At 36.0% G+C, this 27,787-nt stretch overlaps 1 long non-coding RNA gene across 1 annotated transcript; it reads left to right on the top strand.

The window, feature by feature from the left end:
- LOC102004356 lies at nt 1–27,787 on the top strand. The gene is made up of 3 exons (XR_259690.1): nt 1–287; nt 27,379–27,416; nt 27,600–27,787. It is a non-coding gene; the product is annotated as an uncharacterized LOC102004356 (long non-coding RNA).

The raw sequence follows: 27,787 nt of genomic DNA, 5'->3' as shown, positions 1-27,787 counted from the left end.
GCCTGTCACCCCAGCTACTAGGGAGCTGAGACAAGAGGTTGTGAGCTGTTTGTTGTGAGCAACAAAGCAAAGCCTTGTGTGAAAAGAAAAGAAAACATTGCCTCAAGGAACAGGAGAGTTATAGATTAGTTGCTAAGGGTATTTGGGATTGTACTCCTTCCCCATTTTATTTCACATTCTGAGGGTTGAAGCCAGAACCTCCTGCATACTAGCCAAGGACTCTACCACTTTCCCTCCCCATTTGAAGAGGGTACTTTGGAGTTACAAAAGACACGTCTATCAGAAAAGTAAGAAACCTAAGATGTGAATAAGAACTCTTTTCCTTATTCATGTTTTTCATTAATATTTATTTTTTGTTGTTGTTGGAGGCTGCACTCCAATGCACAGTCCCCCTCCCTCAACCTTCTAAGTGCTACCTGGTTTCCTTCTCTCTCTCCTTCCTTCTTTCCTTCCTTCCTTCCTTCCTTCCTTCCTTCCTTCCTTCCTTCCTTCCTTCCTTCTCTCCCTTCCTTCTCTCCTTCCTTCCTTCCTTCCTTCCTTCCTTCCTTTTTCTTCCTCTTCTTTCTCCTTTTCATCCTTCTTCCTCTTTTTGTGGTGCTAGAGATTGTACCAAGGGCCTTCACACTGAGCTGCATCCCAGTCATGCCAAATTACTAAATTTCCCAGGCTAGAATCAGTCTTACAATCCTCCTGCTGCAGCTTCCCAGAGGGCTGGCATTACAGGCACGCAGCACCACACCCAGCTCCTTTAAAATTTCTTAAAATTATGAACTGTATAGTGAGACTAAATCTTCAAAGAAAATTAGCAGATATTTAAGGTTTAACATTTAAAACCTAAGTCTATTGAGGTTCTCTAGACTAGTTAGAGTTAAGTTTGACCTTGTTTTATTCAATTTGATAACTGTGACTAACCAAAAATGTTTTGCTTATTAGTAGGTTAATTATTTCACTGTTTCATTAATGATGCTTACCTGGGTGTTAGAACTAAGTCCCCATTTGTAGGTGCCAGAAAGAAGGCACTCAGACAACAGGCAAGAGAACTGGACAAGGCAGAGTTTCAATTTCCCTTCTGCAGAAGGGCACGAGTGCTCGCAGACAGGAGGTAGCAGGTGCAACAAGCACCATGAGCATGGGGCTTTTAAGCCCTTCCATCTGGGAAGTAGCTAACCTTTATATTCATTGGCTTAACTCAAAGGCTTACAATCTAGTGCAGTGGGCTAGTTTAAGCAGAGTAAGGGGGAGAGTCCCAAGGGGAGGAAGAGCGGGAGGGGGGAGAGTGGAGGGAACAGAAAGTCCTTGGCTATTGATAAGCTCTCTTGGTCTGTAACTATGTTTCTAGAATTTGAACTGAACAGGACTTTTCTGTAATTTCAGTGTGTTGGGGATGGGCCGCTTAGGGGGAACTGGAGTCTAAGGTGGAGGCTCTCCTGTTTATATCCTTTGATAGAAGAGATGAGGCCACAGTTTCTCACATGGGAACATCTTTAAAAATTCAAAACTGTTACATATTTTTGGGGTACAAATAATTAGAAGAAAGCTTGAAAGTTTGAAATGAGGTAGTGGTCATATAACACAGAGAATAACCTGTTTCCTTCATAGGATAGGTCAAATTTTCTAAATGGCAGTGGGTTATAGTATTCCATTACTACAGTAGATATCAGATATCATTAGAGTAAAACACTGAACAGTTATTAAGTCTTTTCTTATTTATCAGGTGCTATCCATGGGAAGCCTTATTTGATTTCATTCTGTCAGTTACCTTTATCCTTTCTACTACAGTTCCCACCATTTTAATGAGAATTCTAAACTAGAGAGGTTAAAGAAGTTCAGAAAGTCATTTATTTCATTTGTTCATTTTCATATTAGGACGATGGTTTGATTAGATTCCTTTCAAAATCATGCATGAACAGCAATTTACTAGAAATTAATTTTGGACGTGAAACTTAAAAAGCTAAGAATATCCGGTTGTGTCGCCAAACTGTTGGGTTTAGTATCTTGCCTGATTTCATCAGTCTGTGAAGAAATCTCTTCCCTATTGTAGAAGCTCATAATATGTGCAGATGCCAGAGCCCCGTTTCACTTCCCTTAAGATCCTCACTGACAGAGCCGTGGAAAATGCTGTTATCAAAGTATATCAGCGCCCTGTGGGAATAAGTCTCCTGTTAATTGTTGAGGTAGAGGTTTTGAGGCTCATTAGCATTTTTCAGCTGTCTGTCTGAGTTGCGCCTGTGTCTAATGTGATGCTAGGCAAGAGAAAGGACAAAGAGAGAATGTACAAGCAGAGCAAATAACTTGTCAAACATCACCCTCTAAGCATAAAAATTGATTAATTAAGATAAATTATATTGAGTGTCCTGAATTTAATATGAGAACTTCATTAAGTGTAATAAAGCCTTGATTAGTTTCTCCTATGAAGAGAATGTTCTGTAGACAAAAGGCAGGGTCCTTCTTGCCTCGGGTCATGTTGCTTTTGGAGTCTGTGGATGGGAATTAATCAATTCTCCTTCATGTGAAAATCCCATACTCTTCGATGGCTGTGAGGCCTGGTGTGCATGGATATGCTCAACTGTAAAGAAGTTTCCAAAAATAGCAAAATCACAAACAATAGCAATATCGTAAAAGGATGTTGGTAAGAGTGATAGTAGTAGATTCCTCTATTCCAGACATTGGACAAACATTGTGAGTTGGTTATAATTCAAATGGTGATTCTTCCCTAAGAGATAAGAAGCAGAAATGTAAGAGATGTTAGAGAAGTTAGTAAGTAATTCTGTCACACTATGCCAGCGATGGTTATGCTTTTAGAGCTTTCAAGGATAACAAATAGCCCACTGAGGCAAGTGTGTTGTACATTTGCCACCATTGTGCTATGCAGAGATACGACCAAACCCCAGGTCTGCCTAAACCCAAGTCCCTACCTCAGAATGATTATGCCATATTGCAACATCTTTATAAGGCTTTAAATAAAATATGAGTGGTATATTTATTTAATTTTCACCCTTTTAAACAAATTTCATTATAATATTCTAAGTCATCAACTGTTATATAAATGGGAAATTAAAAGTTTGGGAGAAATTATAGATGTAAGGAACTAAGCATTAAAAATATGTGTAAAGAATTATAAATACATTAGTAAAGATCTCAGTAGGGGAGGGGTGGGATATTCATATTGGGCAATCTGAGAAGAATTGAATAAAGGTATTTAATAATAGTATGTACGTGTAGTATTACTATTTGAGTCTTCAGAGGCCACCATAACAAAATACCATGGACCTGCAGGGCTGGGGATATAGCTCAGGGGCACAAGCGCCTGCCTGGCAAGTGCAAGGTCCTGAGTTCGATACCCGGTACCAAAAAAAAAAAAAAAAAAAAAAAATCATAGACCTGGAGTTCTCAACATAAACGTATTTCCTCATAGTTCTGGAAGCAGGATTCCAGTGTGGTTGGGTTCTTCATGAAGGCTCTTCTCTTGACCTGCTTCTTGTATTCTAGATGGGAGGCAGAGAGGGGAGGTAGAGGAAGGAAGAGAGAATAATTCTGATATCCTTTCTTATAAGGACATAAATCACATCATAAAAGTTCTTACTCTTAAGAACTTTATCTAAACCTGATTATCTCCTAAAAGACTCATTTTCAAATTGCTCAGTGGAGGTTAGATGTCTAATACATTAATCTCAGGGAAAGGGTATTCAGTTGATAGCAGTTATAGATCCCACCATAAATCGTTCCTCTACTTTCCTAGAACTAGAAACTACAGGGAGTTACATTTTTAGATCTGACGGAGCTGGGAAAGTTTATCCATTGAGAACAGCTATGGCAAGGGCTGCCTGACAAGAGCTGTACACATCATCAAGGGATACAGCCAATAGGAAGCAACCTCATTGCAAAAAGGGTGAGGGTGTCACTCCGCTGCCTCCCTCTACCTCTCTATGCATTTTTCTGCTGCTTGATATTTGGAAGCCAGACAGAAGTGAAACCCACTGAAGGAAGCCTTGAATATTGATTTGCAAGGCATAGAACCAAAGGGAAAACGGAGCAGGGATCTGGAAGGAGAAAGGGAGGACTGCGAGATGAACCTGCTCCCTGTCTTATAACGAACCCGCTGTATCTAACATAGACTATTTATCCCTTTCACCTTACATTCTTTTCTATCACATTATTCATTCTACTTACTTCAAAGTAGAACCCCCTCCCATTTCTCTGTTTCTATTTCCCTCTTTATTTCAGGATATTTTGTATTTCCTTCTCTGTGGGTCCCACGGAGTATTTGAGGAGTATTTTCAAGGGGATTAACGACAATGTGTCTTTTACTGTAATAACTTTTAGACATTTAAGCATTCATTATATGTTTTACCACTTTTTTAAAAATTTTTTTAAAAATTTATTTAAAAGTAAAACAAGGATAACATAGTAATAGGGGGATTTACTGAATTACAGACAAAGTGGTAGGACATAATAATAATTTCGGCCCCATTAAATTTGGGTGTGTCTCTTTTTTTTGGAAGTCAGTAAGTTCTGATCACTTCTAGAAGTAGAAATACGTTATCACTCACGCAGCATACTCTGTAGCTATGTTTTCTTACTTTCAAAGTGATCAGAAATATTTCACATGGTTGCTGCTCTGTCAGCTGGCACTAATTGTAAAATAGTAGTTCTGTGAGATGAAGAAAGAATGAACAAACTTACTTTAATTTGAAGAAAACCCTTGAAAAACCTGTGGTTGCTAAAGTAGCTAATTTCCATGGTTTTGAAACTTTAGCTAGTTTCTATGTCCTCACTGCGACCTTAAAATTCACAAGTTTAACATTACACTGTAGCCTCTCTCACAGTAGAAAGATGTCTAAATATAACTCTCATTAATGCCAGCACTTCTTTGCATATAGGAATGACACCCTAGCCCTTGAAATTGTGCATCTGAGTGAGAGCAACACATGAAAGACAGATCAGAATCAGGCAGCAGCTTCTCCTGGGAGGACAGGAACTAATTTGAGTTTTGAATTTGTCCTTTTGATGTTCTATTATCCTCAACAATAGCAAGTAATTTTAAGATGGAGAATTGAAGCTGCTGGGCCTGTTCTATTCTCTCATGTCTAGTCCACTCTTGTTATTCAAATGTGACTCTTATTCATTACTGTTATTTCTTGACAAATAGGCCTGTAGACATGAACATTGCTTTTGTCCTGAATGTTAAACAGGGAAAAGGTTCTTAGCACAGCACATTTTACAAAGAGTGAGAAATTTGAAGTTGAGTTACATCCAAACCCAAGACCATGATTTAGCTGCCTATTATAATTCATCTTGCATTGGATAAGAATTTATTTTGTAGATTAAAATTAAACTAATAAAAATATTAATCAGCTCAAGCTGATAACTAACTTTGTGTGTATGTGGGGGAAAGAGTAATTCTTTGGGGGATGTGAAACCATCTTCATCTGTTAGATTCAAGGGATAATCTATAAGCTCACTTCTCAGAGAGGAAGAAAGTAACCTTGAATGTGAATCAGGACTGGTAATTTCTCTTTCTTGTCCAGTGTATCTAAAGGACACATTCTAGCATCCTGCTGAAGAATCATATATGCAACTAACCCAAACATTTCTGAATAAATTCAAGGATATGTGAAATATAGAAAGTCTTTTCTAAGAGACATTATTCCAGAAGATTAATGCATGCATACTTCAGGAAAGGGTGAAAAATAATTAGAGCCTTTCTGACTTCTGGGTCGGGGCATAAGATATTCAAATGAAGTTTGGGTGGAAGAGTTGTAAATAGTATAGGAAGAAATATTGGTGCTGCATCAAAGATGGACTCTTGATCTAGTAAAGAGGAAGATTTCAGGCTGTTTTGTGTGATGAAGTTAGGAGAAAAGGCCTTTTGAAAGGGAATGTTCCCACAGTCTCCTGGATAAGAAATCCAGTCAAATTAATTCCTGTGAATTAACTTCTGTTACAGCAAAACCTGGCTGTGTGTGCATGCTCAGGTGTATGTACAGATTTTAATAATTATTTACTAGAAACATTATATTACATAGTAATTTTTTATCTGATAAGTAAAATTTATCAAATTTGTGGTTAAAACAAATGATTGATACCTATATAAGAAGTAGGATAAAAAAATACAATGAATGCTTTAATTTTAAAAAGTATTAGAAAAAAGACACATTGGCCTGAGTCCTCACTTACAGTATTCCCCCTCACTTTCAACACACTTTTCCCATCATCCTTTCATTTTCTGAAGCAGTTCTGGAACTCCTCTTTTGTAAATATTTTCAAGCATGCTGTTGTGACTGCCTCAATGTCCTGAAATAGTTCAAAATATTTTCTTTTCTTGGTCATTTTGACTTTGAGGAAGAACCAGAAGTCACATGGTACCACATCAAAACAACATAGATGTGGGGCTGGGGATTTAGCTCAGCGGCAAAGCGCCTGCCTGGCAAGTGCAAGGTCGTGAGTTCGGTTCCCGGTACTGGAGAAAAACAAAAAAAACCAAAAAAACAAAAAAAAACAAAACAAAAACAACAACATAGATGAGGACACAATGACATGGTTTTGGTTTTACCTTGTAAAGACGTTCATAGAAAGGACTTCCAGAACTGCTTCAGAAGGTGGCAAGAATGACAGAAATAGTGTGTTGGAAATGAGGAGTATTTTCAAGGGGATTAACGACAATGTGTCTGTTACTGTAACAACTTTTAAACATTTAAGCATTCATTATATGTTTTACCACCTTTTAAAATTTTTTTTTAAACATTTATTTAAAAGAGTAAAAGAAGAATAACATTGTAATAAGGGGATTTACCGAATTACAGACAAAGTGGTAGGACATTATCAATGGTTGTTATTTTACATATTGGCATCTTAAAGATAGTTTCTCAGGGTTTTACCACGTTTTGAACATAGTGGTATAGATAAATCAAGTTATTTGCCATACACATTACCTTACCTTTTCCTTTCTTTTTCTTTTTTTTTTTCAGCCTTTTACACCAACCATCTCACTTTCTGTTCTTATGAATTCAACATTTTTAGATTGTACATGTAAGTGAGGTCGTGTGACTTTTATCTTTCTTTGCCTGGCTTATTTCACTTAATAGAATACCTTTCTGCTTCATCTATGTCGTTTCAAGTGACAGGAATTCCTCCTGTTTTCCTAAGGTTGCATAGCATTCTTTTGTGTATATGCACCACATTTTCTTTATCAGTTGGCCTGTTGATGAACATTTAAATTGATTTCATATCTTGACTACTGTGAATAATGCTGCAATGAACACGGAAGTGTAGGTAGTTTTCTAACATACTGATTCCATATTCTCTGAACATATACTCAGTAGTAGGATTGCTGGATCATAGGGAAGTTCCATTTTTAATGTTTTGAGGAAACTCTATACTGTTTGCCATCAACAGTGGGCAGAGATTCCCTTTCCTCCACATCACTGTCTGCAATTGTTGTCATTTGTCTTCTAGATAAAGGATGTTCTCACAAATGTGCGGTAGTACTTCTGTAGTTTTATTTTGCATTTCTGATGACTAGGGATGTTTAACTGTTTTTCATATTCCTGTTACAAATAACTTGTTTTCTATCTGAGAAATGTCTACTTAGCTTCTTAGCTTATTTTAAAATACACTTATTTACTCTCTCACTATTGTATTATTTAAAATTTAAAAATGTGTTTTGGATATGGACCTTTATTTGTTGTACATGTTGCAAATATATCCTCCCATTCCATAGATGGTCTCTTCACTCTGGGGATTGGTTCTTTTGCTCTACATAAAAAATGAGTAGATTGTGAGGGAGTTTGATACAAAGCTTCTGACTTTGATGTAATTCCATTTGTCTGTTGTGCTTTTATTAATTATACTTTTGAGGTCATATCTAAAATCATGCTCAGATCAATGTCATGGAACTTTTCACTATGTTTTTTTCTAGTCTTTAATCTATTTGAGTTAATTTTTGACTATGATGCAGCAGAGGGTCTAATTTCATTCTTCTGAGATGTGGCTAATTTTTCCAGCACTATATATTAAAAGATCATCCTTTGCCCATTGTGTAGTCTTGGTACCTTTTTTGAAAGTCGATTGATCTTCAGTATGTGGGTTTATTTCTGGGCTCTCTATTCTGTTCCATTGGTCTGTACTATACTCTTTTGATAATTATAGCTTTGTAATTGATTTTGAAAACAGTCTCACATGTCTGGTTTTGTTTTTCCTTTCAAGATTGCTTTGGTTATTTGGAGTCTTTTGTGGTTCTATATAGTATTATAGGATTTATTTTGTATGTATCCATAAAATTACACTGTTATTTCTCCTTCACACCAAGCTACATTTGGAGAAAGTGTCTATAAATGTTTACATTTCTATTTCAATCCTAGCCATTTTTGCAGAATGCTTTATTAGGGACATGTATTCACTGTTTGAATTAGCACAGATGATTGGGTCAGAGTTGGATACATCAATGAGACCAGAGGCTAGATATATAGGATGAATATGAGGAGAATCCAACACTGCTTAGATTGCTTTGGAATAAAAATTAATCAATAGGTAGGTGGTTTGATACAAAGTCTTCATACTGAATAGCATCAATCAGTTCCTCAGTTTGTGACATGTACATGCTGTACAAAGAAATATAAATTAGGATATTTTTGTTGAAGTTCATTATACTGGTCAACACCAAATAACTGTCTATAATTATTACTTTATCCTACAGAATGTTCTGTAACCAAGAGGAATAAGGCCAACATGACTCTGTTATTGCAAACAATTTTACAGTCTGCTTTATGATATAATGATTATTTGTGATAATTCTGTTGTTTCTGCTAACAGGGATGTTTCTAAAGCTTCTGGTTGACTGGAATGCTGCATGTTGTTTCTTATTATGTATTATTACTTTCTTTTAATGGAAGACTCTAAATTATTTCTCCATTTCCCTTTTGGAGGAGGAAAAATACAGAAGCTTACTTTTTTTTTTTTTTTTTTCTTTTCCTTTTTTTTGAGACAGGGTTTCACTATGCAGGTCAGGCTGGCCTTGAACTCACTTTGTAGACCAGGATGGCCTCAAACTTGCAGTGATACTCCTGCCTCAGCCTCCTGAGTGCCGGGATTACAGGCGTGTGCCAGCACACTCAGCCCGTATTTCCTGATATGCACAAACAAAACCTAATGCGGACCATCACCATCAACATTTATAATATAAGGGTTGATAAAAGTCTTGTAGCAGCCTTAAAAAATTGCAAGGAAGCCACCAAAAAATTAAATTATACACTATGTTTGTGTGTTCATATATCTATCTGAGTATGTGTGAATCCCTCAGTGCTTGAATTTTATGTATAATATAAAATGTTTATGTTACCTGATAGAATATTTAAATTGAAATACAAAATGAAATTTAATACCATGTCCAAGAGTGTATATCATTCCAATTACTTATTAGTATTGAAATTGTGTTTAAAATGGTTTTTAAGCTATATTTTTGTTATCAGTTTTAATTCTTATATAGCAAGGGAGCTAACTGAAGCATTCACTTACAGCCTTGAAATATTCACCAAAAGAATACATAATCTTGAGTCTTGGAGGATATTAGTTATTTTATATTCTGGTGTTGGTGACCCAGGAATTGAAATTATGCATTTTCATAAAAAATATAAAGGCATCTAGTATTTTTTCTGTTTTTGGCACCATCCAAACTATAGTATGGCTGTGACAGTGTTTCATGTCTTCTATTTTGTCAAAGTTACTTCAGCGGTATGGTTAGAATCTCTGGTTGTTGTATGTTGGTGGTTTCTGTGACTTTGTTAACCGTTGTGTGACAGTGTACATGGTGGCTAATTTGTGTTTGAAATAGAACCTGGTGATTTGAGTTTGAAATAGAATTTGGAGTAAGGCTAGTCAGTCAGTGACATGAAACTATCTGATGGATTTTCTGTTTTGGCATTGCTTTTCTTTACAGTAAGAATATCTTACAGTAAATTCATAAGAGAACTTCCTTACAAGAGGACTTCAGTTAAGTGAAGGCAAATGGAAGTTGTGATCCTTAATACTTATTTCACATGATATTACTGGGAAAAAACTCAGATTTTTCTTTGCCTATGTATTGAAAAGAGACTTTGGTCATTGTTGGATCAAGTACACAAATCCTCTTACGTGTCCAATGAAGATGAAAGGACACATTTGAGCTCCTGTTGACAATTGAAAGTAGCACTTGGCAGATTATTTTGAAAATGAGTATGAGGTAGATTCTCTGTACCTCAGAGAATGGGAGGAAAAAGGAAAGTGTTTTGCTTCCATTCCTGAATGATGTGTTCATCTGTGAACCTGAAAAAGTAGAAGAACTATCTATAGTAAGTGTGTTACTATTGGACAACTATAACAAAGGGGACCTACTTTGTTAGAATATTTTGGAAGCTGCCAAAAATTCCTACTATACTGTTTGCACATTGTCATCTCTTTCTCTCTGTCTCTCTGTCTCTTTCATAAATGAATCGACATTGATACCTTTTCCTAATATCTGCCCCATGGAACCCTAAGAACAAAAGTTAACTTCCTCACCTTTTTCATTTCATTGCCTTTTGCGGTAGATTCATGATGTGCTACCCAAATGACATGCTTTTGCTTCTCTTTTCCATAGCATCCTCCACCTTTAGAATCAAGGCAGTCATTCACTCTGATGTTATTTTAGAGATTGAGATTTATAGTACACATATTTAACTTGTTCTCTACTTTACTGACACTTACAGCTGAGTGCCCATCCAGAAATTTCCTTCAGAAGACAAAACAAAACTGTCTCCATGCCCAAGAATGTCATCTTATCAGAAACTTTCTATTTCTTTGGCTGGCTCATTAGCTGTAACTGTTATTTGTCTTATTTATTTAGTTTTTGTATTATTGAATTACTTAGTATCTTTGCTCTGAGTTACATCTCCTTTTAATTTTTTTCTTTATTTTGAGACAGAGCCTCACTAAGTTGCTGTTTTGCCCAGGTTGTGCTCAAAATTATAATCCTCCTGCCTTAACCTGCCAGAGTGCTGGGATCACAGCCATGTGCCACCACCACATCCAGTTTAGAACTTTTCACTTCTGTTCCCCAACTTTGTGGTACTCTTGCAGTACATTGCATTTGTGTATGTTACAGTTCCACAGTGCACTGATTTTAGTTACCAGTTTTAGACAAGTTATGTTTAAATAATAATTAAAATGACGTGTTTATCCATGTATTTACCACTAATGGTATTCTTAATTGTTTTGTGTTAATCCACATTTCCATCTGGTATCATTTTCTTAATATCTCAGAGATTTCTTTTCCCATTAGATATTATTTTTGAGAGAGAGAGAGAGAGAGAGAGAGAGAGAGAGAGAGAGAGAGAGAGAGGAAGGATATTTTTCTAGGGTATATTACAAGAATCTTCTCAACTTCTAAGTTACAGCTAATGGTTAAGTCACTTTGGAAGCCCTGTGCCAAGAATTCAGAGGCAGGGAAAGAAGCACTGTCCTGGCAGTGATAACTGACCCTCGTCATCAGGAAGAGGTGGGACTGCTGCCATACAGTGGAAAGACCCATGAATCCTTCCGTGTCTCTTGATACTCCACTATCCAGTTTAGGCTGTAAAGATACTCTCATTCTTTGTGCTTTACATGACATTAATTCACCCCCAGCTTAACAGAACTGACTTCACATTTAGACCTATCCATTCACAGTATCGCTTTTCCCTTGACCCAAGATGAGAGTAATTATGTTACTCAATAAGAGCCAATGAGGCACAGGAAGAAGTTATGTGCGATGTTAAGGAAAGCAAGTGGGTGTACTTTTCCTACTGGATTTGAGCTTGCAGGCCTGTGTCTGAGCTGCTAGTGATCATTTTGCTCCCCAAGACTGAAGTTGATACTGAGGAAAGTGGAATCAAATTAGGGTTTGGTCTAGAACCCTATGTCTTTATTTAAGCTCCTGGATCAGAGCATAGCCAAAGCAACCATACTTTTGAAATTTAAATTATATGATTTCCATACCTCCTTTAAAAACTAAGACTTTTTGTTTTGACTTCCCCCAAAGTTTCACAGATGCAGTATCTTACTGAACTAAGTTGTGGAAATAGTAACTTAAGTTACCTAAAGTAGTTTGGGTAGAAGGAACAAGTACAGGGAGGGAATTACAACCTGAAAGTTTAAGGAGCTGTTCTGAGTACTTCTGAGGAATGTTTAGGCTCACATTTTCCCTTTTTCTTACAGTACGTTCTATTCTTGTTAGCGTGATAATTACTGTAATCATAACAGCATGGTATAAAAAGGTCCTGCTGTTAATTGTAGAGGAAACGGGAACACTTTGTTACATTTTCTCTAATTATTAAATATGATATTTGCAAATCCAGAATCTTCATAAAGATAGAGAAAAATGCTCCATTTTGTGTAGAATGGCACCTGGCTAGGAAAAGTCTATTTAAATTCTCTAAAGCCCCTTTTCCCTACTCTGTATGATGGAAAAAATCTTTCTACCTAACACAAAAATTGTAAAAAAGAAGTAAGATAATATTTATGTAGATGCTCTGTTAACTATAAATGACTGAATAATTCCCTGTAGCTATTATTGGTAGGAGCTCAGCAAGAAATAAATAAATGATTCAACTCTGAATTTTTAAGTTTTCTCATAGTCAACTGGAATGCAATATGGTGCTGGCATAAAGATCAACTTTTTTACTCCTTAAGTAAAATAGTATATTGCATAAAAAGAACCTCAAGACTGCAAGAAAAAAGAATCAAATAACATGTAGAGGGGTTCCAATTATCCTGACAGACTTCTCAGTGGAAACCTCATGTACCAGGAAAGAATGACATAGGATTTTTCAGCACACTGAAGGAAAATTAGCACCAACTTATATAATACTTAACCCAGCAAAGTTATCCTTTAGAAATGAAAGAGAGATAAAGACATTCCCAAGCAAACAAGAGCTGAGAGCTATGTCAACACCAGACCTGTCCTCCAAGAAATGCTAGGAGGAAGTCTTCAAACTGAAAGAAAGAAATTAATGAGTAAGAACATATAAGGTGATACAAAATATACTGCAAGAGTAATAGACAAATTCAGAATGCTCAAGTGTCATAAACATGGTGCATAAATCATTCATATTTTTAGTATAAAAATAACATCCCCAAATAATTGAAATAATAGTAACCACAATACTATGTTAAGAGACAGACAACATAGAAAATTGGAAAATGGGATATAAAAATTCAAAATGTGGGGAGGAATGGAACACAAGTGGATTATTTTCTTGTTCTTTTGTTTCTGTTTTTACCTCTATGATATTATTTAGTTGCTATCATTCAATAGAGCGGATTATAATCAAAACATTTTTATAAAACTCAGAGGAAGCATGAAAAAATCTATAATAGATAAATCAAAACTAATAAATAAGGAATCAGAATACACTAGTAGAGCAATTCATTTAAACACACACACATACAAAGGATTGTAAGAGGGAAAAAAGAAACAAAGGAATGATAGAAGAACAAGAAAACATCATGGCTGCAAGAAAGATATCTATGAATGTAAATGGATTGAATTCTCCAATTATTCAGTCACAGATGTACAGTGAATGAACAGAAAAATAAAATTCAACCATATGATGCTTAAAGGAAGCTCACTTCACCTCTAAGGGCACAGACAGACCAAAAGTGATGGGATGCATTAAGATCCTACATGCAGATAAGTAGCATCCTACTGTCACATAAAATAGAACTTTCAATCCAAAGCAAAAAAAGAGGCAAGAAAAGTCATTATATAATGATGAAGGAGTGGATTCAGCAAAACAAAATAACAGTTCTAAATATATGTGCACTCAATTTTAGAGTACACACATATGCGAAGCAATAGTATACCTAAATGGAAAGATAGACTTCAATATATTAGCAAATGAACATTTTACTACCTCAATTTGGCAATAGGCAGATCACCTGAATATGAAATCAGCAAAGAAAAAGCAGGATTACATTACACTCCCGACCAAATGGGCTTGATATACATCTGCAGAAAATTCTTTCCTGGACCTGCCAAGTATACATGCTTCTCCTTGACACAGCGAGGAGTCTCCAAAGAAGATCACATGATAGGCCGTAAAACAAGCTCAATAAATTAAAGAAATTGAAATCAGGTTTAGTATTTTTCTGATAATAATTTAATAAACTTAGAGCATCTTCAGAAACTATGCAAATACATGGAAATTAAGTAACTTACCAATAGGTCAAGAACGCAATCAAATAGAAAATTTAGAAATTTATTGGAACAAGTGAAATGGAGACATAAAACAGCAAAATCTCTGGTATAGCAAAAATAGAACTGAGAGACCTTTGTAATGATCAAGCCCCACACTTAAAAGCATAAAGATCTCAAATAAACATCCTATTGCTGTATTCTAGGAATGTGAAAGACCAGAGCAAACCAAACCAAAAAATTAGTAGCAGGAACAAAATAAATATCAGATTAGAAGTAAAGGAAATAGAAACTAAAAATATAAATGATCACTATAACAAAGAGTTCATTCTTTGAGGAGACAGACAAATTAGACAATCATTTAATCCATGAAAGGAGAGAAGTCTAATAAAATAGAGATAAAAGGAAGATGTTACAACTGACAATCAGAGATTATTATGAATGCTACATAACAACAAATTTTACATCTCAAAGAAATGAACAAATTCCTGGACATATAGGCCTTACCAAGATTTAATTATGAAAAAATAGAAATGTGCATTTCCTTAATTACTATATTTTCTTCAAGGATGAAAAATTTTTCCCAAGAAGCCTATAATCTCCAATGCTTTATTTAGATATGAGCCATTGTCTCAAAAATTTTAGCATTATCAAATTGCATTATTTTTCTAACAGAAGTTAGTAAGAATATTAACTCCTTAATAGTTTAAGTCTTTAAATTGAGTAGCACCTTGAGAAAATCTAAAGGATACTCCCAATGACATTCTCCATTTCTAAGTCAATTCCCATATCTAGATATCCTGCTCACCAGGAGCTGTGATTGACTATTGTATGCTACTTTTAAAGTGATCTTTCAGCTGGAAGACTTTGAGAATTGGGTGTAAAAACAACAAGGAAAAAGTATATGATTATTTATTGAGCCCCTATTACATTTTAAGCACTTAACAAGCTTAACTACATTTAATCCTTCTATCAGCCTTATGAAGATGTTATTATTTATATCTAACTTGCACCTGAATTAACAGAAAAGAAATTTAATTAAGTTGTCCAAAATCTCATAACTAGGAGGCATCTGATGCCAGAGTTATGGAGAATCTCTAGTTTCTTTGTAGTCTTTACTGCCTGTCTACCTCTCAGTAATTCCTCCTCCGTAGACAGTTCTCAAAAGTCAAACTCACGATATAGAGTAGAGCATTTTATACCTTGTCAAGACAATGCAAGTAAGTCATAGTCCTTTAGTACTCAGCTTTGTCTACTGATGTCATGGAACATTTAAACAAATAGAATTCATTAAGCTATTTTTTCCTTCTCCTAAGGATAATGTGCTATTACCATTCTATGTTAAAAAGGGCTGAAAAATTATCATCTTCCATGAGTTGCTGTCATAAGAGCAGTGTTGTTTAAAGTTCAAAACAGATACAAGAGAAAAATGACTCTAATTGCCCATGAGCTAGAATTTTTGTGAGTTCTTGATACCTGAATGTCACTCAAGCAAGATGTCTCTTTAATAATAAACTTGTTCTACATTGTCTGAAAGTTGATTATTGCAATTGGACAATATGTTAAGTCATCTTAATTTTAATTTCAAACCTTCTCAGAATTTAAGATTTGTAAAAAACCCCTTTGAATCATAGTCATGCTCTATTCTGCTAGAATTTTTGCCAAAGGCTGTGTACAAACCAGTAGTAGGCAGAGGCTGAGAGACATTAAAGAAATTGCCTAGTACTCATAACTGGTTAGGAACAGTCTAGTTTTCTACTTAAGTCTATTAAACTTAGGTTGAATACACGAATTAAATGCAGTTTTTTTCTATTTATTTGTGGACTCTGTTTTATTTCCTTGATCTATGTCTGTCTTTATAACAGTATCATATAAGATTTCTTTTTTTTTGTCTTTTCTTCTGGTACCAGGAATCGAACTCACGACCTTGTGCTTGCCAGGCAAGCGCTTTTGCCGCTAAGCTAAATCCCCAGTCCCCATATAAGATTAATTGCTATAGCTTTAGTGTGTATTTTGAGATCAGAGTGAATAACTCCTCCAATTTTCTTGTTAAGATTCTTTACCTATTCTTTGGTTGTTCTTTATTTTGCATATACATTTTAGAGTCAATTTCTATAAAACTTCTTATTAGAAGTTACTATTGATTGGGTGCATTCAATCTGAAGATCAATTTGGAAAAAAATGTCATCTTAACAATTTTGAATCTTTCAACTCATTAATGTATTAGTGCATACTAGAGAAACAGGTTTAGTGCATAATACACAAGTATATAAGAATTTACAAGATTGGCTTACATTGGTTGCCCACAGAGTCAGGTGTGGAAGAGTGCCAAAGGTCTGTCTGCTCACTGGGGATCTGAAGGATCCAGTGGAAGGCCTGAGCTCTCCATAGTGTCCCATATGGGTCCATATCAGGAACCTTAAGAGGTCTGTTATGGAACGCTGAAGGGTCAGCTGGAGGCTGAAGAACCTGCACTGGAAGCCAAGAGATGATGTCCAAGGTAAAGGTGAAGGCTGGAGTTCCTTTGAATCAACAGAATCAACCCCTCCTTCTCTGTCTGTCTTTAATACCATTCTGGTGACAATCCTCCCTAAGGTACGTCTTCCACACCCAGAGCTATGCTGAGCCAATATAGCTGGGCATTTCTTACTCAGGTTGAACAATAATCAATTAACTATCACAATTAATATAGAATATTTCTCCAGTTGTTTAGGTTTTTAACTTCTTTCTACAGTATTGTATACTTTTCAGTATACTAGTCTTATTTTTTTTGGTTATTTCTAACAGTGTATTGTAGTTTTAAATATATTATGAATAACTTTATTCTCTAATTTCCCTTTTCAATTGGTCATTGTTAGATTATAAAATTATAGTGGTTTTTTATGAAGGCAATTTTACCATTTGGAATAACATGTGTGGGCCTGGAAAACATTATGCTAAGTGAGTAAGTTGAGCATAGAGCCACCTGTTTCAAACAAGCTCCCATGCTCTATTTTTGTATATGAGACTAAAACAAAGAAAGAACCTTGGAATTCCACTCTCACCATCTTCGCCTAGAAACCAGGAGCTGTTTCTCTCCTTATTTCCAATTATCATTGTCCTCACTTCCTCCATTTGTCCCTGACTTCTGTTTTTGACCTTGTGAGACAATAAATTCTGATTTATGCAGTTTGTACAGAGTTAACTGTTTCATTAACATTAGCATATACACATATCAGAATTCTTCAAATTGTATATATGCATGTGCACAGATTCTGTATAACAGTTATACAGAATTTTCCACCTAATTAAGGTGGAAAAATGAAATAAATTTTTTTAAAAAATGAATCCTGTTGCTCAATTTATTTTTCTCAGGAGCATTTTGTGTGGATTTTTTAAGGACTTTCTTCAATATTTTATGGTCTTTAGATGAATAAAGTTTTACAGTTTTACTTTCTCCCTCTTCACCTTTTTCCTCTAAACTTTTTCTTCTTATTTTGCTTTGCTGCGCTGGTTATAAATCCTAGTATAATGTTGAATAGAAGTAGCATTAGCAGAGTAGACAGTGACAGTCTTGTCTTGTTCTCGGACTTAGCAGGGAGGATAGTTTAGTTTTAAGTTTATTAGAGATTTTTCTTAAATGCTTGAGGTTGAAGATGATTCTTTTATTTTCCCACTCTGTAGAGTTCATAACATGAATAGCTGTTGGATTTTGTCAGATATGTTTTCTGTGTTTTTTGGAAGGATGATGTGATTTTTATCCTTTGCTTTAATAGGCACATTAAATTCACAGATACCAATAACAGCACAATCTGTAATAGCTAAATTGTGGAAGCAACCCAAATGTCCATCAATTGAGGAATGGATAAAAAATGTTATGATATTTTTATTTATTGGAATATTACTCATCTATAAAGAAAGATAAACTCAAGGCTTTTATAAGCAAATGGACACAACTAGAGACCATACTCATAAGTGAAATAAATCAGACCTGCATGTATAAACACAATATTGTCTCACTAGTGTAAGAATCTGAAAGAGTGAATAAAATCTAAAAGATCCAATAGATATTGTGAAAGGGAAAGAGACTGCTCAAAAGGGAAGAACAACCGGATGAGGGAAAAGAGAAAAGAAAGATGGGAAAATATATATTTATGTATACACAGGATAGTTAAGATAGTTGTACTACTGATATCTATCTCTTTGTTGAAAGGAACAGTTAATGTTTCATTGTTTGATCAATCTTTCATTCCTGTATTTGTTTACCTAAGTAACCAATTTGAAGATAACAATATGTAATACAACAACCATTGTTAATTTCCTATCACCTTGTCTGAAAGTCCTTATTGCTTGTTTTGTTTTTGTGTTATTTTGTAAATGTCTGTGCACTTATTAATATGTTTTCATTCTTTTATCTTTAAAATAAAAAAAAAACATGTTAAATAAACCTTACATCATTTCTGAAATGTCACCTGGTGATAATGTATAATTCTCATTATATATTACTTGGTTTGGTTTGTTAATATGTTGTTGTGGAATTTTTAAATTAAGTTTATTAGTGCAGTGTAAATATGTATAATGATCATATTAATCATAGGGAACTTACACCTGTGCATGATTTGTCTTAGTTACTCTTTTTATCTCCTATTCCCCACTCCTCAACCCCTCTTTCTCTCCTTATTTACAAAGCTTTGTTTCCATTTCATCCTTTTTTTCTAATTTTTTTCTTTCCCCTTGCTCCATTCCCCTTTCCTTTTAAAGAATTTCTTCCTATGCCACAAAATCCATTTCATAGTTTGGTTCTTGTTTACACTTTCAGTTTCTCACACCAGAGAAATTATGCAACGTTTACACATGTGTATCTAATTTATTTCATGCAAGACTATGGTCTCAGGTGTATATATTTAGTTATAAATGTCTCGTTTATCCTTCTTTATGGTTGAGCAGTATTCCATTGTATAAAAAATACATCTTCTTTGTCCATTCCTCAGTTGATGGGCATTTGGATTGTGTTCAAGATTTAGCTGTTATAAACTGTGCTCTTACAAAGATAGGTATGCATTTATCATGGTGGTATGAGGTTTTTAATTATTTAGGGAAGATACTCAGAAAAGGAATCTCTGGGTCAAATGGGACCTCTTGTCCTAGTTTTTTTGCGGAATTTTCACACTGATTTCCATAGCAGTTGCACCATTCAACACTACCACCAATAGTAGAGAAGGGTTCCTTTTTCCCTAAGGTCTCTTCAGCATTTGTTATTGAAGATAGCCATTCTTTCTGGAGTGAGATGGAATCTCAGTGTTGTTTTAATTTGCATCTCTCAAATGACCAGTGATGTTGAACATTTTTTCATGTATTTGTTTGCCAGTTGTACTTCTTTTGAGAAGTGTCTCTTCATTTCAGATGCCCATTTAGGCCCTAACACAGTTGCAATGGGGGACCTGAATGCCCCACTATCACAAATAAATAGATCAAGTAGACAGAAAAAATCAACAAAGAAATATCAGAGCTGAACCAAACATGTGAACAAATGGACTTAATTATTGTGGAGGAATTTTTGTATTTACTTTCATGAAGGATATTGTCTCTTTTACTTTTCTTGTTTCTCTGTTTTTGGTAAAATGCACTTTTGGATGAGTTTTATGGAAGAGTTTTATGGAAGTTTTATGGAAGAGTTAATGAGCAAATATTATTTGTCTTCTTTCCTTCGTGAGGTTTAGGAAGTTGGGAAAGTTAATTGGTTAATATTATAAATGGTGGTGCAAAATGAAACTTTGAAAGTTAGTTTTTTTCTTTAGAGACAAGTGGATTCTCCAAACTTTTTAATTACTAGGGTGTGGACACCACCCTCACCTTTCCTCAGATCAGATGAATGAATAGAATATTCGGATCGTAGTACCAGGAGGTCGAGCCCATTTTCACTTCCCTAGGAAAGGAAATATCTGGGTCCAGAAAGAAATGGAAGAAGCTGAACATGTCTATTGTTCCATTGTGTTCCTTCTTTCCTTTTCCTCACCATAAAGACCACAACACACTGGTATGTGGCGAGATGACCATATGAAGCAAGTGGGTCCCTCCATCCCCTTTAAGTTAGCTCTAAATAAATCCTTTTTCATTTTGTGAAAATAAATGACCTCTTTTGATTTGTATAACAGTGTTATGGTTTGTGTCTGGGTGTCCCCCCAAAGCCTCATGCGGCCATGGGGCGGGCTTTTAGAGTTTGATTGATTATGGGTGTGAGAGCTACACCCACCCTGGGGTGATAGTTTGCATATGTAAGGGAGAGGAAGAGGCTGCTTGCCGCCATTCCTCCCTTGTGTGTTTTTTGCTTTTGCTGTGTTCTGCTGCCATGAGCTGTAGCTCTCTGCCATGTGCCAGTCTGCCTTGTAACCTGCCAAGTATGGCCTAAAACCTCCACAAACTGTAAGCGAAATAAACCTTTCCTTCCTTAATTTTGGGTGTCAGGTATTTTGTCCCAGCACTGAGAGAAAAGTAACCAAGACAAACAGCAAACAAACAAATGTATATGGTCTGTAACACGGATTTGAAATTGCAAAATTTCTATTTTTTTCAAAAAATTTTCTTTCTATTGAGATTCTTTATTGATTGTGCCATGCTTATTCTAATTTCCTTTAATTCTTATGAACATGGTTCTCTTAGGACTTTGAACATATTTATGATGATTTCACATGTTTGTAATCCTGTGACCAGTTTCTCTTCCCTTTGGGCTCTTGTCTTGAAGACAGTGAGATATGAAGTGCAGCACAGAACAATGTGAAATGAACCGAGTATAGTTTACTAGAAAGAAAAGCTCTCGCTATCCAAGAGGGATTCCAAGATAGGACGCTGAGGAGGTGCATGAGTTCAAGGGATTATGTTCACATTGTTGGGCTATTTTGGTGGCCATGTGAAAATGAGACAATGAAACAGTGTGGTTTCTGCTGTTAGCTAGGCTTCAGACATCAGGATGAGCAGACTTCCTTTGCACCTCAACTTCCCAGGGCTTATTTCAGTTTACCCAAGCCCTTGTCCTTTGACACAGTGGGGTTGCATTTTTCTAAGCTAGACCTCTTTAAGGAGAACAGATGTCACCTGTACCCCACCTCCCACCCAGAACTTTCTACAGCATACTTCAGTGAGCCCCTTTCCCTTGTGTTCCAGTTTTCCCAGGGCTTATCCTGGTGTACTCAGATCTCCATCCTAGTGACTATTTGTCTATCGCCTGGTCTCAGTAATCTTGCAGTCACCGTGCACTGAGTTTAACATCTAGGAATCCTTAGCACTGAAGTTGCCATAGGCAAGCACAGAATGCCATGGAGGAGATAAGATAGGACAAGGAATTTTCCAGGTCCTGGGGACATCTGGGACATCTGGAGACACCCAAAAATTTACATCAGACCTTTAAGGACCCTGTCCATGGAGATGCAAGAAAGCCAGAAGCTTTGACCATGGCTATTTATTAAAGTCTTCCCACTTAAAGTCCCCTGCCTTCTTTCCATCTCTGTAAAAGGGACGCAGTTCTCTTTGTTGGGGCAGACAGCCTTATTCCTCTCTGCCTGCTTGCACCCAGGTATTAAAACATATGCCTACTTGCTATCACAAAAGCCTGTTGTGTGGTCTCTTGCCCTGTGTTCATCAGAATTAGTACTTTCTGAGGACAGAATTTGCTAAACTCTTCATTACATTGTTGCAAAAGTCTTGTTCCATCACTCATTGGTCAGCACTTACTCTCAGAGCTATTAAAACAAAGTCACAGTGACGCTAAGAGTTTTTGAAAATTTCTACCTTTAAGAACAGTTGATTTGTTGTTTTTCTATTTGGCGCATGTTGCCTATGAATAATCACCCATTTTTGGTTTAGAATTTGTGTATATTTATTCAAAACAACTATGTAGGATAATAACATTTTATTTACTAACCAATGTAAGTTTACTAAGGTAGCATTTATTAAATAAGTACATTAATATATTATTTTAACATTAGTATTATTTTATCAAGGGCTGATTTAGTAAGTTTACATTGGTTAGTAAAGTGAAAAATTTCAACGAATTCTAGTACCTGTTTCTCCCTAGGGCACGTGCTGTTTTTGTAGGATTGGAAATTCTGATGTGAAAATTCTTAGAGGTTCTTTCCCCCTTTAAGTTTCTAGACCTCAGTCTGTACCATTTTTCTTTAGTTCTTCCTCTTATGTATATCTTTCTGTAATTTAGATTCTTCTACTGTTTTTACTTGAAAGAACTAATATTGTTTTTAAAATAACTTTTAAATCTTTAAAATTTCTCCTGGTTAAGTGTTGTGTTACTCAGCCTTCCTGTTGCTGGGCGCTATACCCAACACTATTCACAACTTCATAGAGGAAAGGTGGAATTTAGGTCATGGTTTGGAGGGTTCAGTCCATAGTTAGCTGCACCAAGGTAGGAATGTAATGGCAGAAGGACATGGTGGCACAAAGCCATTCATGGCAGCTAAGAGGCAGAGCAAAAGAAGAGCATCAGAGAAGTATGGGCTGTAGAACATAGAGTATCCGATGCCATGCCTCATGACCCACCCAGACACACCCAAGTGTGTGCTACAATAATCTGTTCTGCATTTCTTAATTCAATGAATTTGATACATCAGAATGAACTGCCACAGTTAGATGATAAAATGGAAGTTCTCTAAAATTGAGCCTTGAAACTATGAGCTCTGTGTTGATTCCTCCTATCTCTAAAATGAAGAGTTTGGACTAGTTCAATTCTGGGGTTACCTCTAGTTCTATACCTCTGTGATACCGTGACTTTGAATTCCTGTATTAACTGTAGGTATATTTATTTTATAGATAGTATATTTACTTGATTTCATCTTAAACCAAAACCTGATTAATATGAAAGTGTCATATGGAGGTTAGATATGTATTCACTAATTACACACTTAAGAAGTAGATAACAGGAAATAGGGAGATAGATTGTTCTCAGTGAGGGAGGAGATCAAGAGATGAAGAGTGGGCAGGGGGAGGGGAAGGGGATGAAAAAGGAATTGTAATATGTTATGTACATGCCCCAACTCCACACAAGAAATGTAAACATGGCAAACACGTATGAAAAACCACCAAAACCCAAACAAAAAGAAGGGGATTAAGAGATGAATGGATTGGGATAAGAGGGAAGAGTAGAGGAAGGAACAAAAGGAATTATGACAGATCATGTAAATGTACTAGTTCCCACAAGGAATGTATACATTATGTACTATAAGCATGTACTAATATAAAAAATTGCATGAGAATTAAGTGAAATTTAAGAACTGAAATAAATCTTTATTTTCTATGCTATGTTCTTAAGTACAAACTATCTTTTGGAGGTGATTAGGGCTCAACAGCTCCCTCTTTTGCAGAAAAGGTAGCATTGAGACTTCAATGCGCTGTCAAGCAAGGTTGCAGAGGTTAGTGTGAAAGCCGGAGATGGGACCTCAGACTCTAAGTAACCTTCCGTTCCCTATTTATCCACAAATCTTTGCTCCTGCCTGAGCTTGGTTCAGCTTTTAGAAACACTTTAGCCCGTTGTGAGTTGAGTTAATTATTCACTGTATGATAAATATCAATGGTAATATTAAGAATGAAAAAAACTGGCAACATTCTTACTGTAATTAATGCTGAGCACAGGCTTAGTTTGTCAGTAAGTCATCATAATACCCCATCAAACACCATACAACAGAGCTGGGCATGGTGGTGCTTTCCTGGAATCCCAGCACTTGGGAGGCTGAGGCAGGAGGACCATTGTGAGTTCGAGACCAGTCTGGGCTACAAAGTGAGCTCAAGGCCAGCCTGAACTGCATAGCGAGACCCTGTCTCAAAAAGCCAACCCCCCCAAATCCCCAAAACAAATAACAAAACAACCCTAAACCCCCATCATACAACAACACTTTCATAGTTATATTAAATATAACTGATATTTTATGTTAATACTAATTCTTATTTGAAATATTTTAAAGCAAATATGGCTACTTACTTACTTGTGGATAGAGTAAACTTTATAGTTTCCTCATCTTTTCGGATCTCTGCTTCTTTTTGTTGAAATTTAAAATTAATCTTGATTCCCTTGTTTCATCAAAATTACTATCGTTTATTCAACATCTAATGTGTAGCAGAACTCACACAAATTGCTTTACAAGAAGGTATCTAATGCTTGAAATATTTCTACAAACTAGGACTTGCCTGACAGATGAGAAAAGCTGAAAGAGGTGACTCGGGCCCTTGTATGTGGTAGGAAGTTTTCAAGCATAGAGCTCTGCCCATGGAGCTCCCATCACTTCACAGCCCAACCCATATTCCCCCTGAGTGCCACTCCTATTGACTTGATTAAGAAACATTTGCGGATGTTTGCCGTCTTATTTATTTTTGGTCTGTTCAGCATCTGTTCTTTTAGAAGACGATATTCTTTTCTCCATACCCTGAAATGCAGAAAGGGCTTTTAATTATGTGCATCGTAGTTCTCTATGAAAATATAGCCACATAACCCAAACAGGGATAGGGCAGTCAAGCAACTGACATAAACATCCTGGAGATGCTCTTTGCACTGAATTTTCAGGCTTTGAGGACACAGAAACAATATTTGTGTCTTATGATGTGAGGATTACCTAGGGAAGTAGTAAGAGATGGCGCCATTGTTTGAACCTCTGACTAACTGTGCCCGAGTCCATTTGATCTACTGTGCATCCAGGTGAAGGAAAACAGTGAGTTTCTGCTGTTGTTTAAAGCAGCTTCAGTTAAGTTTCAGATATTTGTAAGCAAAGGATTCTAGTTGAAAATTCCCAATACATCCTTACTTGAATAGCACACTAGCACACTGCATTTAATTCCGACTGGTCTTCAACAGATCTTCAAATGACTGGCCCCATGCTCCTCACCCTAGGGACTCGGAGAAGGGAAACATTTGCCTCCTCACTCCTGTAAATAAAATTCATGCTGACTAGGTACAGACTCCAAGTTTCTTATGCAATTAGGAAGAGAAGTCTGGGGAGGGGTGAGATGAAAGTGAGGTAGAAATGATAAGCTCTTCTTAAAGTTACATTTAATTCTATTCCTGTTGCTGAATATTCATGTTTTGTGAGGAGTCCCAGAGGCTTTGCAACAGTGTTATTTTCTACAGTTTCAGAGGGAAGGGAAGGGTGCTTTCTGCTGATACTGCACCTGCGGAGTTATGAAGGTGAGCGGGTGAATCCTATTTAACTATTTAAATTCTAACTTCAAGCATTTTTATAGAAAGCTCACAATTCACAAAGTACAAAGGGCACCATAAAGCCTGTTACTTAATTCCTGCTAAACTTGTTTTTAAATGAGGATCGATGAAGGGCAAAAAGGAATAAGTAACCCATCTTTTTATAAACCCTGATTAAACTCAGTATGAGGTGCATGCATTATTTCAAAGTTATTAACTTTTTGACTCACTTTAAATGGCCATAAATTACATCCGTATGACCTACCTAGCCACTCCCACCCTCCAGCAGCGCAAAATGTAGTGGGATGATAGCAGGGTTAAAGGTAAATTGAAACTAGAAAGAAATCTTAATTCATGCAGATTGATAGGCTTCCTTATCCCTGTGCACTGTTAGAATGCGAAGCCTTGCTATCTCTTTTAATCATGAGATTTCCTAACAAGTAGCATTCTAAGGGTTTGCCTTGGGAGAGGTAAAGAATAAGGAGAAAATGAAATTTGGTTAGATTATAAAAGCAGGAGAAAATAGGTGCGTATAAAACGAGTAATGGATTAATTGAAAAAACCATTCAGAGAAGAAATCATAGAAAATGAAATTTCTATGAAAATGAAATTTCTTAATACACAATGTAAATAATTTATTTTACTGCAAAACATTTAAATATATATTCTTTTTCCAATTTCATTAACATAATCTGAGGTCTTTCTTTGGTTGCAGTGCTGTTATTCTTTTGTGGCTAACCTATAGTCATTATTCTTTGTACTTCATATTGGGTTTCTAATTTCTATTTCTTCTAAAGTTAAGAATTTAAAAATATTTGTGAAATGGCTTGCTTCCACATGCCATGATTTTAATGGTTTGTAGAGTTCATTTATAACCTAAAACAATAACAATTTTTTGATAAAGATAAAGATCTTTTCAAAATACTCATCTAGCTTTTCATTAAAAATTTTTTTGAACTTGCATTTCATAGTTTGTAAAATACATTAAATACTTTGGTTACCTTAACAAGTTCAAGTGGTAGGTGCAGAATAGGATGCAGAAACACAATATGTAGATAGCATCAGGATGAAAGCTGGTCATCAGAAAGACGGAGGCATGATTAGAGGGTTAGAAATTTTAGTTAAACCCCTCAATATTTGAGAAGGTCGAGGACATGAAGATAGAGTTGGGCACCAATAGCTCATGTCTACATCATAAAGAATCCACAAAAACAAATAAACAAACCTCCAAGTGGATATACATTGTTGAATACATGATGTTACTGGAGAGTATGTATGTACCTTCCCATATAGCTATGGGAAGCTATAGTATGTATACTTCCCATATAGCTTGCCCTATACGTCCCTTTCATCTGCCTGTTAGTCTGTGTCTTTTGTAATATTGTTTCTAATCAATCAAGGAACATAAGTGTTTTGTAGGGTTTTACGCACCAGTATAGTAAATTAGTTAACCTCAAGGCAGGCGGTCATGGGAATACAGCCTGTTGCAGAAGGACAGGTCGCAGCCTGGGGCTTCTGAATCAGGAGCCCTGAGTCTTTCGTGGGATTGAGTCTTTAACTTGTAGGATCTGATGCTATCTCCAGGTAGACAGTGTCAGGACTGAAGTGAATTACATTAGTGTCCACTGGAAAATCGGCTGTGTTGGGCAGAGATCCAGACAGACATTTTGTAACCCCCAAATAAAGTGTGTTGAGTATGTGAGAACATAAAAACACTTCAGTGTTTCCTATTTCTTAAAAATGTGTATAATTTTATCATAACATGGATATCAGTTAGTTTGATGAGTTTATCGGAGGGAACAGAATGGGTTTGTTAATCTAATAAGTAGTTTAAGTGGAGGTTAATTAAGAGGTCTTCCAAAGGAAGTGTTCATAAAGTACCTGGACTCCTGGGTTGTGCCTTATACTCACTGACAGTTTTTATTTGTTTTTTTCTTAAGATTGCTGGATTTTGTTTCAATTGGGAAATTAAAAGAAAATTTTACCATCAAAGTAAGCTTTGTTTCTGTGTGTTTTCTTTCAGAATGATTAACCAATTAGATGTGAACCCTGGTGCCTACTGTAAGTACCATGAGCAGGATAGAAAGTTATAGGTAGATCCTTGCTTCTGTGGAAACAAGCTCAAAGGAAGCTATTAAAAGTCTTAGTACTGCTGGGAACTGCACTTGTTTACATTCTGCAAATCTCAAAGATATTCTCCATTGAGGGTGTTACCTAACAGATGCCATTGCATTATTCCTTTAGGGGGAGGAGTGCCATGCTGCTGGGGCTGAAAAGTGCTGCTGTCCTTGGTCATTATCTGTCTGCTGAAAACATGTGTCCAGCCTTCTCCATCAGCATTTCACAGCCCTTGTTGTTAATCAAGATCCATTCCCATGTCCCAGCAAGCAAGCCAGAAAATTGCAAGACAGCCATAATAAATGTTTGGTGGC

Source organism: Chinchilla lanigera, unplaced genomic scaffold, assembly GCF_000276665.1.
Source record: "Chinchilla lanigera isolate Chin_1 unplaced genomic scaffold, ChiLan1.0 scaffold00007, whole genome shotgun sequence".
In the NCBI taxonomy this organism is placed as follows: domain Eukaryota; kingdom Metazoa; phylum Chordata; class Mammalia; order Rodentia; family Chinchillidae; genus Chinchilla; species Chinchilla lanigera.
The sequence above is the reverse complement of the archived record's forward strand: the minus strand, read 5'-3'. Positions and strand labels throughout refer to the sequence as shown.